The sequence below is a fragment of the Strongylocentrotus purpuratus genome, unplaced genomic scaffold (assembly GCF_000002235.5).
Source record: "Strongylocentrotus purpuratus isolate Spur 01 unplaced genomic scaffold, Spur_5.0 spur5_scaffold_2, whole genome shotgun sequence".
Classification (NCBI taxonomy): domain Eukaryota; kingdom Metazoa; phylum Echinodermata; class Echinoidea; order Camarodonta; family Strongylocentrotidae; genus Strongylocentrotus; species Strongylocentrotus purpuratus.
The window spans coordinates 3549314-3564020 of NW_022145605.1; the positions used below are offsets into that span (position 1 = coordinate 3549314).

The 14707-nt window shown below is 37.4% G+C and overlaps 2 non-coding genes across 2 annotated transcripts; both read right to left on the bottom strand.

The window, feature by feature from the left end:
* Window positions 1-152: 152 nt before the first annotated feature.
* On the bottom strand, window positions 153-224 carry TRNAT-UGU. The gene has a single exon. It is a non-coding gene; the product is annotated as a tRNA-Thr (tRNA).
* A 6157-nt stretch (window positions 225-6381) lies between these two features.
* On the bottom strand, window positions 6382-6453 carry TRNAT-UGU. The gene has a single exon. It is a non-coding gene; the product is annotated as a tRNA-Thr (tRNA).
* Window positions 6454-14707: the final 8254 nt, after the last annotated feature.

Genomic DNA, 14707 nt, shown 5'->3' on the forward strand with positions numbered 1-14707 from the left:
TAAAAATACGTAATGCAAGTCTACCAAAAATGGTCTCGAATAAACGAGCAAAGGTAGATAAAAACCTTTTTGTTGTATCATTTTATAAATCCCCAAATATAATTCGATGGTATGAAAAAACGCTTTTCCAAAAAATAAGGTTTACCAATTTAAGCCACCAGTGAGATTTGAACGCACGACCCCTGGTTTACAAGACCAGTGCTCTACCACTGAGCTATGGTGGCTTAGGCAAATATTGGGTATCATTGGTAGGTCTTGTTTTTAACCCAATTATTTAGCTGTTCGAAAAATACAAGACAAATTACTCAAATTTGAGTCATAAAAGTAAAAATAAGTAATGCAATTCTACCAAAAATGGTCATGAATAAACGAGCAAAGGTAAGTAAAAACCTTTCTGTTGTATTATTTTGCAAATCCCCAAATATAATTCGAAGGTATGAAAAAACGCCTTTCAAAAAATAAGGATTACCAATTTAAAGGGATAGTTGAGTTCTGTTTTCAGACCGCAAATGCCTTCAAAGTGCATGGTTATTGCTCTTATTCTTATCAATGACATTTATAGTGCCCTTTTAGAACCTAAAATTGCTATGAAGATAGTTTTAGACCCCGACATGTGTGAAATTTAGCCAATACGATCATACCAATTCAGCTCCACTTTAAAAAAAACACGGTGACCGTTAATTAATTATTTAATTAAAAATAACAATGCATGGACCGGCTGGTTGTGCGTAATATAAGCAACACGAAAATGCCAACAAAAAAAAACATTGGCATTGGCTGAAATACGACGTAAAAGGCGTTATTTCGTTTTTTTCAACGGTTTTTTCAATTTTTTCAAATATTTAATACTTGTGATTGTACACAAGTATTAGAAATCGTTATACTTCAGCCGTCTCTGAACCGATTTTGTTCAAACAAAGATGATTTTGTCATTTAAATATCATATTCTTTCAAATTTTACACTCAGTTTTTCATTATCTCACAAAAAAATTATTTTTTGTAGCGCCCTCTGCAACAGAACTCGACTATCCCTTTAAGTTTAGTCGCAAAAAGTACACATATATTAGTTCTACGGAGGCTAGGCAGAGAGCAACACAAAATGTGAACAAATCAAACTATAGTATAGGTTTTCCCTACCAAATTTGTCAAAACATCAGTCGTTTTCATCGATATACATCCAAGTTACTGCAGCTTTTGACAACCTATTGCTCATGAACTTCAATTCAGATCTTTTTGTGACACTGAATTTTCTTATTTCTGTATTCAAATTATACCGGGAAATTATAACGAGTTTCTTTTAAGTTTGAAATACGTAAGCGGCATTCACTGCAGTCCATCCGGCGCGAATTCGAATGCTTCCATGCAAGCTCGTAATGGATTTTTGATGACATAAATTATTATGAAGTAGCATGCTCCTAAAATTAATAATCCAAGCCTTCAATTATTTTCAGACGAAATCGAATAAAAATAATGTTACTTTGGATGCATATTGTAAGAAAAAATATATTAAATACTCTCAAGTTAGGAAGTTATCACGATCGCAAACACTTTCCCCAAATCAACTTAAAGGAAAGTTCAGTCGCCATGGCCATCAACCTTTGAAACACGCAAACATGACAATGACAAATTATGTAATCCGAACGTGATAATATTATTTAGTCAACATAATAAGATTTATTTCTTGAAAGCTTTGTGATCCAGTTTTTAAACACACGAGTTCAAATAAGGTAAACATTGAACAGAGAACAGGAATCAATTAACAAATTGCTTTCTGTATTCTACTTTTAAAAGAAAAAAATTGTAGTGGAAGTGAATTAAACGCACGTTTGATAATTGACCTAAAGGGGCGTTGTAGCATTTACATGCCTGGGATAGTTTAGTGATCTAGATGTTTTGTTATGAAAGTAGAGACAGCATGGTAGCCGATAGGCATCTGTCTGGGCATGAATCCTTTGTGGAAGGGTCCCTAGTCCGAGTATACAGTGTAAGATACATATAAGTGGCATTCACACGCTCCCCCAAAATGAGATTCTTATCGCTCTCAGAATATCACTTTGTTCTTACATCGAAAAATATGCGATTTGCATTCTGACTATTGAAATGCAATTATTCGTAACAGATAAAAGAAATAATTCGTATCTAAGCACTGTACAGATACGAATGCGTTGAATAAGCCAGTTCACAGTTGCAGCCGTCTGAGCATGAGCAGATAAAGGTCACTGCAGACCAAATTGTGAAAAACACGGAGGAAAATACTGAATACGTGCTTATGGAAGTTTTGTAATCATTATTCATTTATGCACAAGCAGTGCACTCCATGATACCCAGGTGGAAAATATTCTTTGAAAAGGGAAAACAAAGGTTATTTATGTAGCACCTCCATGGCTGTAGGAGTGATAAGTTCAACATGTACAAAGTGGGACCTATTCATGTTTTGAAGATCTGTGGATATTAATAATAATAATAATAATAATAATAATAATAATAGCTAATAGTCCACTCCAAATTTTATAAAACCGAAACGGAAATTCTTTTTGCCCAATTGATCGTGAGCCCGGCAGCCACTGAGCAGCGCCAGATCGACGTTGCTCTATCCCTTATTGTTGAACGCCAAATAAGGTAGCAACAACTCCCATCTTTTAACGTCTTTTGGTATGACGCGGCCGGGGTTCGAACCCACAACCTCTCGGCTGTGAGGCGGACGCTCTACTGACAACACTCCGGTATATTCGGGGTCATTTTGATTACTTTACAAAAAGAAGCAATTATAATTTATTCATTCATTCATCAACATGCATTCCGTGATTCACAAGTGGAAATATTCTTTAAAAAGGGGGAAACAAAAACTATTTATGATCTTGGGAGATGTGAATTGGTCTAATGAAATTTGTCTCTAGATGTTCAATACCCAGTCATTATGCAACACCCTATCAACTTATGCAGGTCAAAGAAGTATTACTCTAACATCACTATTTTATAAAAATGGCAACTCCAGTGGGAGAATGGCTATAGCTATGAAACTGCAAAGTTTAAGAGAGATTGTTGTCTTTGCTAAATAGGCCTAATTAAATAAGGCTAATCTTAAGATAATTATGTTTAACTGACTCTCAATAGTTTCATCTTCCTTAAACTTAATCGCCTAGGAGCAGTGGAGCCCCGGTGGGGTCACTCCCCTGCAAAGAGTGACACGTATGACCGTTACCACCAATGCATATAACCCCCTTTTGCGGTCAATTTCAAGGACATTTTGTGAAATTTAACCCCCTTTTTTACGTCAAAACAAGGACAAAATCGTACTTTGGAATACCCCTATTTATAAGATTGTAAGGACACTTTCGAAAATTTACCCCTATTTTACCATATTTCAAGGACAAGACTCGGCTCCGAGAATTTTTCTTCCCGGTTTTCTCTTTTCCCTTCCCGGTTTTCTCTTTTCCCTTTTCCTGACCCCTATTTATCAATTTCGGGGACACCTGTGCCCCCCTATTTTCTTTATTTCGAGGAATATTTTGTCCGCGGACATTGCTTGAAATTGACCCCTTTTTCCGCGATTTTGGTAACGGTCATGCGGTCCGGAAGTCACATTGAGTGACCCCACCGGGGAGCACAATAGTCTGAAAGTTCTATTTCAAATAACGCAATGCTCTATCGGTCATCAGCTGAAGAGAATATTTAAGTCATGGCCTTTTCACCAAGCCATTAAGAATGTTATTTAGCACAAAGCAGTTCAGAATGTTTTTAATTTCTAAATAAATTAGTATTTTCGTCTCAAATTGGCAACATATTATTTTATTTGTTCACTCCTTCATAGTTTGAACAAAAACTAGTTATTTAATGAAACAATGTGAAAGGAAACAGCAAAATTTCATTTGAAAAATTGCCAATTTATACACGAAAAAAGAGATTTTATATTCTACATCGCATTGCCAATGTGGAGAGAGTCATTTACTTCAGGCTATGACGCTATGGTGCACGTAGAGGACTCAATTTGTGAAAATGTAATGGCGAGAAAAGTTATCGAAGAGGCGAAAACAAAAGACGATTGGAATAGGGAAAAGTCAAGTTTAGGTCCAGTATTTAGCTGAAATTGAAGAAAAATCCAACTAAAGTAGCGTCAGTTGGCTTGGCCTTTAAAGCACTGGCGTACCTATGGGGGGGGCAGGGGGGCAGAGTGCCCCCCTGACGGGCTCCAGGGGAAAAAAAGAAAAAGGGGAAAGAAAAGAAAAGAAAGGGAAAGGAAAGAAAAAGAAAAAAGGAAAAGGAAAGAAAAAAGGAAAGAAAGAGAAAAAAGGAAAAAAAGGAAAGAAAAAAGGAAGAAGAAGAGAAAAGGAAGAAAAAGGGAAAAGAAAAGGAAAGGAATAAAAATGGGGAAAAAAATAAAGAACATGGCCGTAAGCACCGGGGGGGGGGGGGGCAGTTGACCCCAGATATTTTGAAATCGTACAGTTTTTTTCCTGAAAATGTAGTGTAGGCCTATACCAAATCCTTCAATTCTACTTTTGAAAATGCAAAATTACCCTCATGACCAGTTCGGTCGCTCGAACTCCCTTCACTCCTTTTGCTTTTGAGATTCTTCGAAAACTTTTAACGCATCTTTCTCCCTTCCCCCATCAGAAAAATATTCCGCATACGGCCCTGAAAAATTAAAACAAATGAAAATAGGAAAATATAAGTGATATAACTAATTTGAAACTCTTCGCTGGCGCGAACTGCTTGCTAGCCTATTTTGTATTAAATGTTTTCACTTCCTCGTCCCCCTGAAAAAAGAAAAGGATTAGTATTGCCTAGAATACAATTGTGCCTGCCCCGACGGGCCCCGACCTGCAACCATGGCAACAATAACACACAATATATGTACCAAATGTTACTAAAAGAGACTAATTCATTTTTCTCGCTCGCTACACTCGCTCGCGAATAAAATGAATAGACATTGCTTTGGAAACAATTATTGTGCCCACCCTTGACCTGCAACAATATCATTAAAAATGGAAGAGTTTTTTCGCCCTCTCGCCAAAAAGGAATTGAATCGCGTTAAACGCGATTGCGTCCATCCTGACCTGCTCCAATAAAAACAAGTTTATTTATTAATTTCTATTAAAAGAAAAATTTTTTTTTTTGCTTGCTCGCTATGCTCGCTCGCCAAAATGGAATTGACACCGCTAACGTGCCCTCCCCAACCTGCAACAACCAGTTAATAATTATGTACGAAACGTTATTCAAAGAAGTTTTGGTGTGCTCGTGCTCGCCAAAACGGAATTAACATCACCTTAGACATGATTGTGTAAGCCCTGCCCTGCAACAAAAAAATCTGAAATTTATGAACCAATTATCATTACAAAAATTTTGCTCGCTCGCTACGCTCGCTCGCCAAAATAGAAATAACACCGCTGTTAATAATCACGTCCCTGACATGGAACAATTAAACCAAGTTTATATACCATATTTTCCCTATAAAAGAAAAGTGATTTTTTTTTTTCGCTCGCTACGCTCGCTAGCTCGTGGAATTATGTGCCCACCACTAACCTGCTACAATATCATTAAAAAGAGAAATGTAGGGGGTTGCCTGCCCGCCAAAATGGGATTGACATTGCCTTAAACACGATTGTGCCCGCCCCCTACCTGCAACAATGAAACAAATTTTATATAGCAATTCATTGAGAGAAAGATGTATTTTCGCTCGCTAGCTAAAATGGGTATAAAATCACCCTAAACACAATATTGTTCCCGCGCCCTGCATGGGACAATTGAACCAAGTTTAAGTGGCAATTATTAAAAAAGAAGTGATTTTTTTCTTGCTCGCTACACTAGTTTGCAAAAAAATGAAATTAACGTCGCTAACAAGTGAATGTTCCCACCCCCAACTTGCAACAATACCAGTTTATATACCAAACGTTACTTCAAGATTTTTTTTTGCTCGCTCGCTCGCTCGCTCGCCAGAAGTGAAAATTAGCATCGCCTTTTTTGTTTGTTTCGGTCGCTTGCCCCCCCCCCCCCCTGACGGAGTACCCCAGGTACGCCACTGCTTTAAAGGGATAGTTGAGTTCTGTTTTCAGACCGCAAATGCCTTCAAAGTGCATGGCTATTGCTCTTATTCTTATCCGTGACATTTCTAGTGTCCTTTTAAAACATAAAATATGTGAAATTTAGACAAACAGTGGGTATCACTGGTGGGTCTTATTTCAAACCAAATTATTAAGCTGTTCGAAAAAGACAAGACAAATTACTCAAATTTGAGTCATAAAAGTAAAAATAAGTAATGCAAGTCTACCAAAAATGGTCTCGAATAAACGAGCAAAGGTAGATAAAAACCTTTCTGTTGTATCATTCTATAAATCCCCCAATAATACAAACGCTTTTCAAAAAATAAGGTTTACCAATTTAAGCCACCAGTGAGATTTGAACGCACGACCCCTGGTTTACAAGACCAGTGCTCTACCACTGAGCTATGGTGGCTTAGGCAAACATTGGGTATCATTGGTAGGTCTTGTTTTTAACCTAATTATTTAGCTGTTCGAAAAAGACAAGACAAAATTACTCAAATTTGAGTCATAAAAGTAAAAATAAGTAATGCAATTCTACCAAAAATGGTCATGAATAAACGAGCAAAGGTAGGTAAAAACCTTTCTGTTGTATTATTTTGCAAATCCCCAAATATAATTCGAAGGTATGAAAAAACGCCTTTCAAAAAATAAGGATTACCAATTTAAAGGGATAGTTAAGTTCTGTTTCAGACCGCAAATGCCTTCAAAGTGCATGGTTATTGCTCTTATTCTTATCTATGACATTTATAGTGCCCTTGTAGAACCTAAAATTGCTATGAAGACAGAACTCGACTATCCCTTTAACTTTAGTCGCAAAAAGTACACATATATTAGTTCTACGGAGGCTGGGCAGAGAGCAACACAAAATGTGAACAAATCAAACTATAGTATAGGTTTTCCCTACCAAATTTGTCAAAACATCAGTCGTTTTCATCGATATACATCCAAGTTACTGCAGCTTTTGACAACCTATTGCTCATGAACTTCAATTCAGATCTTTTTGTGACACTGAATTTTCTTATTTCTGTATTCAAATTATACCGGGAAATTATAGCGAGTTTCTTTAAAGTTTGAAATACGTTAGCGGCATTCACTGCAGTCCATCCGGCGCGAATTCGAATGCTTCCAAAACTTTAAAAAAAATGTTTTAATGCAAGCTCGTGATAGATTTTTGATGACATAAATTATTATGAAGTCGCATGCTCCTAAAATTAAATTGAACTAGAAAAATAAATCGCCTTTTTGATAATAATCCAAGCCTTCAATTATTTTCAGACGAAATCGAAGAAAAAATAATGTTACTTTGGATGCATATTGTAAGAAAAAATATATTAAATACTCTCAAGTTAGGAAGTTATCACGATCGCAAACACTTTCCCCAAATCAACTTAAAGGAAAGTTCAGTCGCCATGGCCATTAACCTTTGAAACACGCAAACATGACAATGACAAATTATGTAATCCGAACGTGATAATATTGTCAACATAATAAGATTCATTTCTTGAAAGCCTTTGTGATCCAGTTTTTAAACACACGAGTTCAAATAAGGTAAACATTGAACAGAGAACAGGAATCAATTAACATATTGCTTTCTGTATTCTACTTTTAAAAGAAAAACATTGTAGTGGAAGTGAATTAAACGCACTTTTGATGATTGACCTAAGGAGGGCGTTACAGCATTTACTTGCCTGGGATAGTTTAGTGATCTAGATGTTTTGTTATGAAAGTAGAGACAGCATGGTAGCCGATAGGCATCTGTCTGAGCATGAATCCTTTGTGAAAGGGTCCATACACTATGAAAATGACGGACAAAGAAAGCGGACAAAATATACAGTTCCTCAGGTAGACAAAGGAACATCCCTTCACTGCTATTATGTAAAAGGGTGAATATGCATGTGACACCTGTTCTACACATTTTTACATAATAGCAGTGAAGGGATGTTCCTTTGTCTACCTGAGGAACTGTATATTTTGTCCGCTTTCTTTGTCAGTCATGTTCATAGTGATAGTCTGAGTATACAGTATACATATAAGTGGCATTCACACGCTCCCCCCAAATGAGATTCTTATCGCTTTCAGAATATCACTTTGTTCTTACATCGAAAAATATGCGATTTGCATTCTGACTTTTTATAGGCAATTATTCGTAACAGATAAAAGAAATAATTCGTATCTAAGCACTGTACAGATACAAATGCGTTGAATAAGCCAGTTCACAGCTGTAGCCGTCTGAGCATGAGCAGATAAAGGTCACTGCAGACCAAATTGTGAAAAACACGGAGGAAAATACTGGATACGTGCTCATGGAAGTTAAGTAATCATTATTCATTTATGCACAAGCAGTGAACTCCATGATACACAGGTGGAATATATTCTTTCAAAAGGGGAACAAAGGTTATTTTATGTAGCACCTCCTAGGAATGATAAGTTCAACATGTACAAAGTGGGACCTCTTCATGTTTTGAAGATCTGTGGATATTCGGGGTCATTTTGATTACTTTACGAAAAGAAGCAATTATAATTTATTCATTCATTCACCAGCATGCATTCTGTGATTCACAAGTGGAAGTATTCTTTAAAAGGGGAAAAAAGAAGCTATTTATGATCTTGGGAGATGTGAATTATGAAATTTGTCTCTAGATGTTCAATACCCAGTCGTTATGCAAATATTATCCGCTGTATGCAGGTTAAAGAAAATATACTACTCTGACATCACTATTTTATACAAATGGCAACTCCAATGGGAGAATGGCTAGCAATGAAACTGCAAGTTTAACCCTAATAAGGCCGGGCTATTTGAGGTCTTAAGTAAGGCCGGGGGGGGGGGGGGCATTATGCCCCCCCCCACTCAAGATCTCGGCCGTGAAATGACCGATCGCCGCAAAAATTTGCACACATGTCAAGTGAAGTGTATAGAATACTATGGTAAATACATTTTTTGAAAAATTCACTCATTTGCATATTTATGGTAATTTATGCTAATAAGGTCATAAAATTCACATTTTTACCCATACATCATATATTCTTCATATTAATACATTAGTTTTCATTACATATATTCTTTAGACCATTTGGAATAATATTATCAACAAAAAATTGGAAGAGCGGTGTTATTCCTTATGTTATCTATTGATTTGATAATTTCTTATGTATTTCCTTGTTTTTTAATTTATGTATTTTATTGTTTTTGTTGTTTTATTTTAATTCTAACTATAATTCAACTATTTTGAACCCCCAAATAAACACCCAAACTATAAACAAGACCAAACAACCATCTCTTTTTTGGAAAAATGAGATTTACACTGTTGGTCATAATGGTGGAATATTTATTTTTACTCCAGTTTAGGGAAGGATTTTAAAAAATCATTTATTTCTAATAGATCTAGATAATGGCATACATTCTCAGATTGTATTGAATATTAATTTGCGAGTGTTTGTTTTGCGTGACTGCTTAATCATATGTGTGCTACTATGCTAATCAGCTAAGGGACCTACGTCCTTAAGTCATAATTGACAGTACTGAGGATTAATGCCTCACAAAAGGGTACTAATATATAGCTGATCGACACGATTTTTATCCTGGGGCCTCACAGTAACGAGGCCATTGCTTAGCCCCTGAATCATGACTATACGCAGTGTTTGCTAGGGAACGCGGCCCCTTCCACAAATCCCCTAACACGAAGAAAATGCAATAAATTGTCAACAATTCATTGCATTTTCCCCCGGCCCCCAACAGGAAAGATTCCTCTGTAGGGCCATGCATTATGGTTCAAGGCATGACCACACAGAGGAAATTTTCCTGTTGGGGGCCGGGGGAAAATGCAATGAATTTTTGACAATGTATTGCATTTTCTTCGTTTTGGGGGATTTGTGGGGGCGGCCGCGTACCCTAGCAAACACTGCGTACAGTCATGATTCAGGGGCTAAGCAATGGCCTCGTTACTGTGAGGCCCCAGGATACAAATCGTGTCGATCAGCTATATTAGTGCCCTTTTGTGAGGCATTAATCCTCATTACTGTCAATTATGATTTAAGGACGTAGGTTCCCTAGCTGATTAGCATAGTAGCACACATATGATTTAGCTGTCACGCAAAACAAACACTCGCAAATTATTATTCAATAAAATCTGAGAATGTATGCCATTTTCTAGATCTATTAGAAATAAATATTTTTTTAAAATCCTTCCCTAAACTGGGGTAAAAATAATTATTCCACCATTATGACCAACAGTGTACATATGTTTTGTACACAAATCACGAAAATGAGCGATTTTCGGGCTGACATGCAAAGACAAAAGGTCACGTGACTTTGTAACGGTAGGGCCGATTTTCGAAAAATGTATTTCAAAAGATGCGCAAGACTCGGGAAAAAAAAAGTCAGCGAGCGGCGGGGCGCCATCCGTATGCGTTCAAAAAAATTGCGGAGGGGCATAATGCCCCCCCCCCCCGGGCCTTATTAGGGTTAAGAGAGATTTTTTGGGTGCTAAGTAGGCCTAATCAAATAGTACTAATCTTCAGATATGTTTAACTGACTCTCAATAGTTCCATCTTCCTTAAACTTTCACCAAGCCGTTAAGAGTGTTATTTAGCACAATGTAATTACTGACTGGGAGATGGTGACTTGTGAATGATGAGCCTACGGGGCTTGGTCCCTTAAACTGTGGGTAAACGGCACACACAGTCAGTTTCTTTTATACTTCTCTTTTATTTTAAGACATTATTATTGTATCTCTTTTTGGTATTCCTGGTGTTAGGTGTAGTTAAATTTACTGACTGGGAGATGGTGACCTGTGAATGATGAGCCTACGGGGCTTGGTCCCTTAAACTGTGGGTAAACGTCACACACAGTCAGTTTCTTTTATACTTTTCTTTTATTTTAAGACATTATTATTGTATCTCTTTTTGGTATTCCTGGTGTTAGGTGTAGTTAAATTTACTGACTGGGAGATGGTGACCTGTGAATGATGAGCCCAAGGGGCACTGTCCCTTAAACTGTGGGTAAACGGCACACACTATCAGGTTCTTTTAAACTTTTCTTTCATTCAAAGACATTAAATTGTATCTCTTTTAGGAATTCCTGGTGTTAGGTGTAGTTAGAATTACTGACTGGGAGATGCTGACCTGTGAATGATGAGCCCAAGGGGCACTGTCCCTTAAACTGTAGGAGAACGTCACGCCCAGCCAGGTTCTATTATACTTCTCTTTCATTTTTAGATATTAAATTGTATTTCGTTTTGGTATTCCTGGCGTAAGATGTAGTTAGAATTACTGACTGGGAGATGGTGACCTGTGAATGATGAGCCCACGGAGCACTGTTCCTTAAATTGTGGGTGAACGGCACGCCCAGTCAGGTGCTGTTTTCTTTTTCTCCCTGGTAACGCTTAAAATAGGTTTCCTAGGATTCCATGAAACCAGAGATACCATGTATTTACTTTGTGCATCCATGTACATAGTGTTATATTTAAGATCCATGATGTCTTCTTAGCATTTCAATACATCTATCTATATTTTCTTTTCTGCTATTGAAATTTCCCGAAAGAAGTTGCGATCGTGTTTTCCTGTTTTAATTTGTCTTTCTCTGTACATTTTTAATCTCGATTTGCTTGTTTGTATAATTAATGTCATATCCCCCTCTACCTCTGTTACTCGTTTAAGATGATCCCAATTTGCTCTTTGATTATTATCATGATGATAATAATAATAATAGCTCACATTTATAATGCGCCTAATACTTTGTTTCTAGGCGCGGAACATATTATTACCCCGGTCATCGGATTCAGGCTTACCCGCACACAAGGTATGCACATACTCCACTCCCTGGGGAGCATTCCAGCCTAAATAAGGAGAACTACAACAGTTGGATCGATGTACGAAGTTATATATATTTGTTTTAATACTTAGGAGCGATAAAGAGCCTCTTCTTATATTCATTGTGATCATACCAAAATGCGAAGGGGCTGCATCAATCCTAGGTTATCATTTATCTCTCCCTTGTTTTTGTGGGGGGGGGGGCTGACTAATTTGTATTCAACCTGATCTTAGTATTTTGTTTTGCCTTTGGGATAATAACTTTTATAATTTATATTTCACTTTCAATTCGTGTTTGTAAGTACATGTACTACTTATTTTATCAGGGCTCTGTTTCAAAATTCGATGACAAATTTGGTCACATGGAATTAGATGTTATTTCATTAGCTTATACCCGTCATTGTAATGTGTTATTTATAACAAGTTTTATGAAACAGGGCCCAGATTGATAACCAGCCTAAGCTTGCTTGTTAGCTTGCTCGGGTGTATTTACTTTAATCCATGGATGCATACGTGTGTCCCACTATGAGTTAGGAACTGTCACAAGTTTAGCTACACTGCAAATTTCATTCATTCTTTTAACCATGCCGTACAACTTCATGTTGTCACTTTGCAGTGAGAACATTTCAAACGCAGTATAGTCTGCTTTCTCTCACAGTTTTGTTAAGGGAGATTTCCTTTTTTTTGTATGTATCATGCAAGTTGCCTGTTCATATAAATTACATTTTGCCAACAGTCTTGACTTTATGATAGCCAACTCTTCAATATCTTTATTTGAAAACAAATCTTTAACATCACGAATGCTCAAATGGCCTCTTAAAACAGTGGTCATCCAAATGGTACAATAAATAACACTCTGGTGTTAAATATTTCCTAGTACAGCTACAGTGTCTACAAGCACTTCACAGCAACACGGTTTATGTGAAAACATAGTTACATAATTAATACATCCCCTAGAATAATGCTTTTTAAATAACAATCAAGATGCATCACTTTTGTTGGTTATAGCACTGGATGGATTAACAACATTGAAATACCTGCACTTTCCTTTTTTAAAATATTTTTATATAAATGTATTAATCCCCCCCCCCCCCCCCGTTTTTTTCTTCTTCCATTTTACTACAGGTGACAAGTAAGGTACACTGTGATTCTCTTTTGGAGCTGGTTAAACTGCTTTGGCCCATAGAGGGCTGTCCATTTGGTCATTTACTTTGTTTCGGAAAAATGCAAATGTCAGTTTATATTTGCATAAATTTCCCCTTACATAGGGATGTTTCTAAAATAATGGCAGATTTAAGCAGGAGGGGAAATTTTCCCGCCCTTTTCTGATTGTACATATTTTAATCTGTAACAATATCTCAATTAGGCCTTTAGTCGGGATTTTATGAAAAAGCTATTTGAAATTCAATTCCATTCAGGTCAATTCAATTTGGTATTTTACATTAATTTTTTGATCTTTATGATGTTCATTCCTCCCAGCAGTCATCCATAGTCTGTATTATTGTATGACAGTGCAGTTATTCGTTCAGATGTACTATAATTCCCACTTGTAACCATGGTAACCATTGGGTCGACACGACAGGTTGCTTGATGGCCAAAGGAGACATTTATCGAATGTCCTCAAGACATCTGTAATTACGCAGGGACGTCAATCCATCTCCAGCATTAGGGCAAACACAGCATTGCTTGGACTATATTATGTTATATACCCAGCTAATTCTGAAATGATGGGCGGGTTGGGGGTGGGGTGCTCGCCCTTTTGACGCCCCTGAGTAATAGCATTGTTTGTGCCGACTCAATACAATAATCATAATTGGGATTTAGTGTACCATATATAGATGCACTTATACTGCTAAACGAGACTTATTGTTTGAGAAATATGCCATTGAAATTACAAAAAATACAAACATAGGCGCCGGAAGTGGGGGGGCAGGGGGGGCAGTTGCCCCCCCAGTCAAAAAAGTGGGGGGGCAAAACGCATTTTTGCCCCCCCCAAAACGCCCCCCCCCCCCTCCAAAAAAAAAAAAAAAAACAGTAAAGGAGTAAACATGGTTTGTATTTTTAATCCAAAAGAACGTAACAATAATAAAAACCTGAATTAAATCACATATACAATTCCATTCAAAGAAAAAGGAAAGTTCACAGGAATTAAATTTCATAAACATTGCGCATGCCACCTATACGGTATTTATCAATGGAGGTCTCTATAATAGCGATACGCGCATATCGTGGACATATTGTGCGAGAATGGGAAAGCGTGTCCGTTTTTTTGTTATAGGGGTGAGAAGACATGAGCCCCTGAACGTTGGCGTACTGATGGGGGGGGGGGGGTGATGTATTTCTTATTCGAAACAAGTGATATACAAATGTTGATGTTGTGACATGATTTTCCGGCATTTTTTCTCCATTTTTTTTGTAAGTCATACCTTCTTATGCGTTTGTTGGAAAATAAGAAATTCCCAAATTACAGTCGGGCGAAATACGCTTATTTAGAAGCCTTTATGTCATGGTCTGCAAAGTGGCTGGGCTCGAGCCCCCCCCCCCCCTCCTTTTTGAAAAAGTATGTTAAAGAGAAAAAGAAAGAAAGACGGAGAAAAAAATAAGTGACCTGCCAATGTCACAAATAAGGTATAAAAAATGCTCATCTGACCGTAATTAAATGCTTAAAACCCCAGAGCTTACGGGGGCTCTGCCCCCGGACCCCACTTAGGGACCTAAGGCGGGCCCCTGGATGCTCATCTGACCGTATTTAAATACCTAAAACCCCCGAGCTTCCAGGGGCTCTGCCCCCTGGACCCCAACAAGGGCTCTAAGGCGGGCCCCTGGATGCTCATCTGACCGTAATTAAATACCTAAAA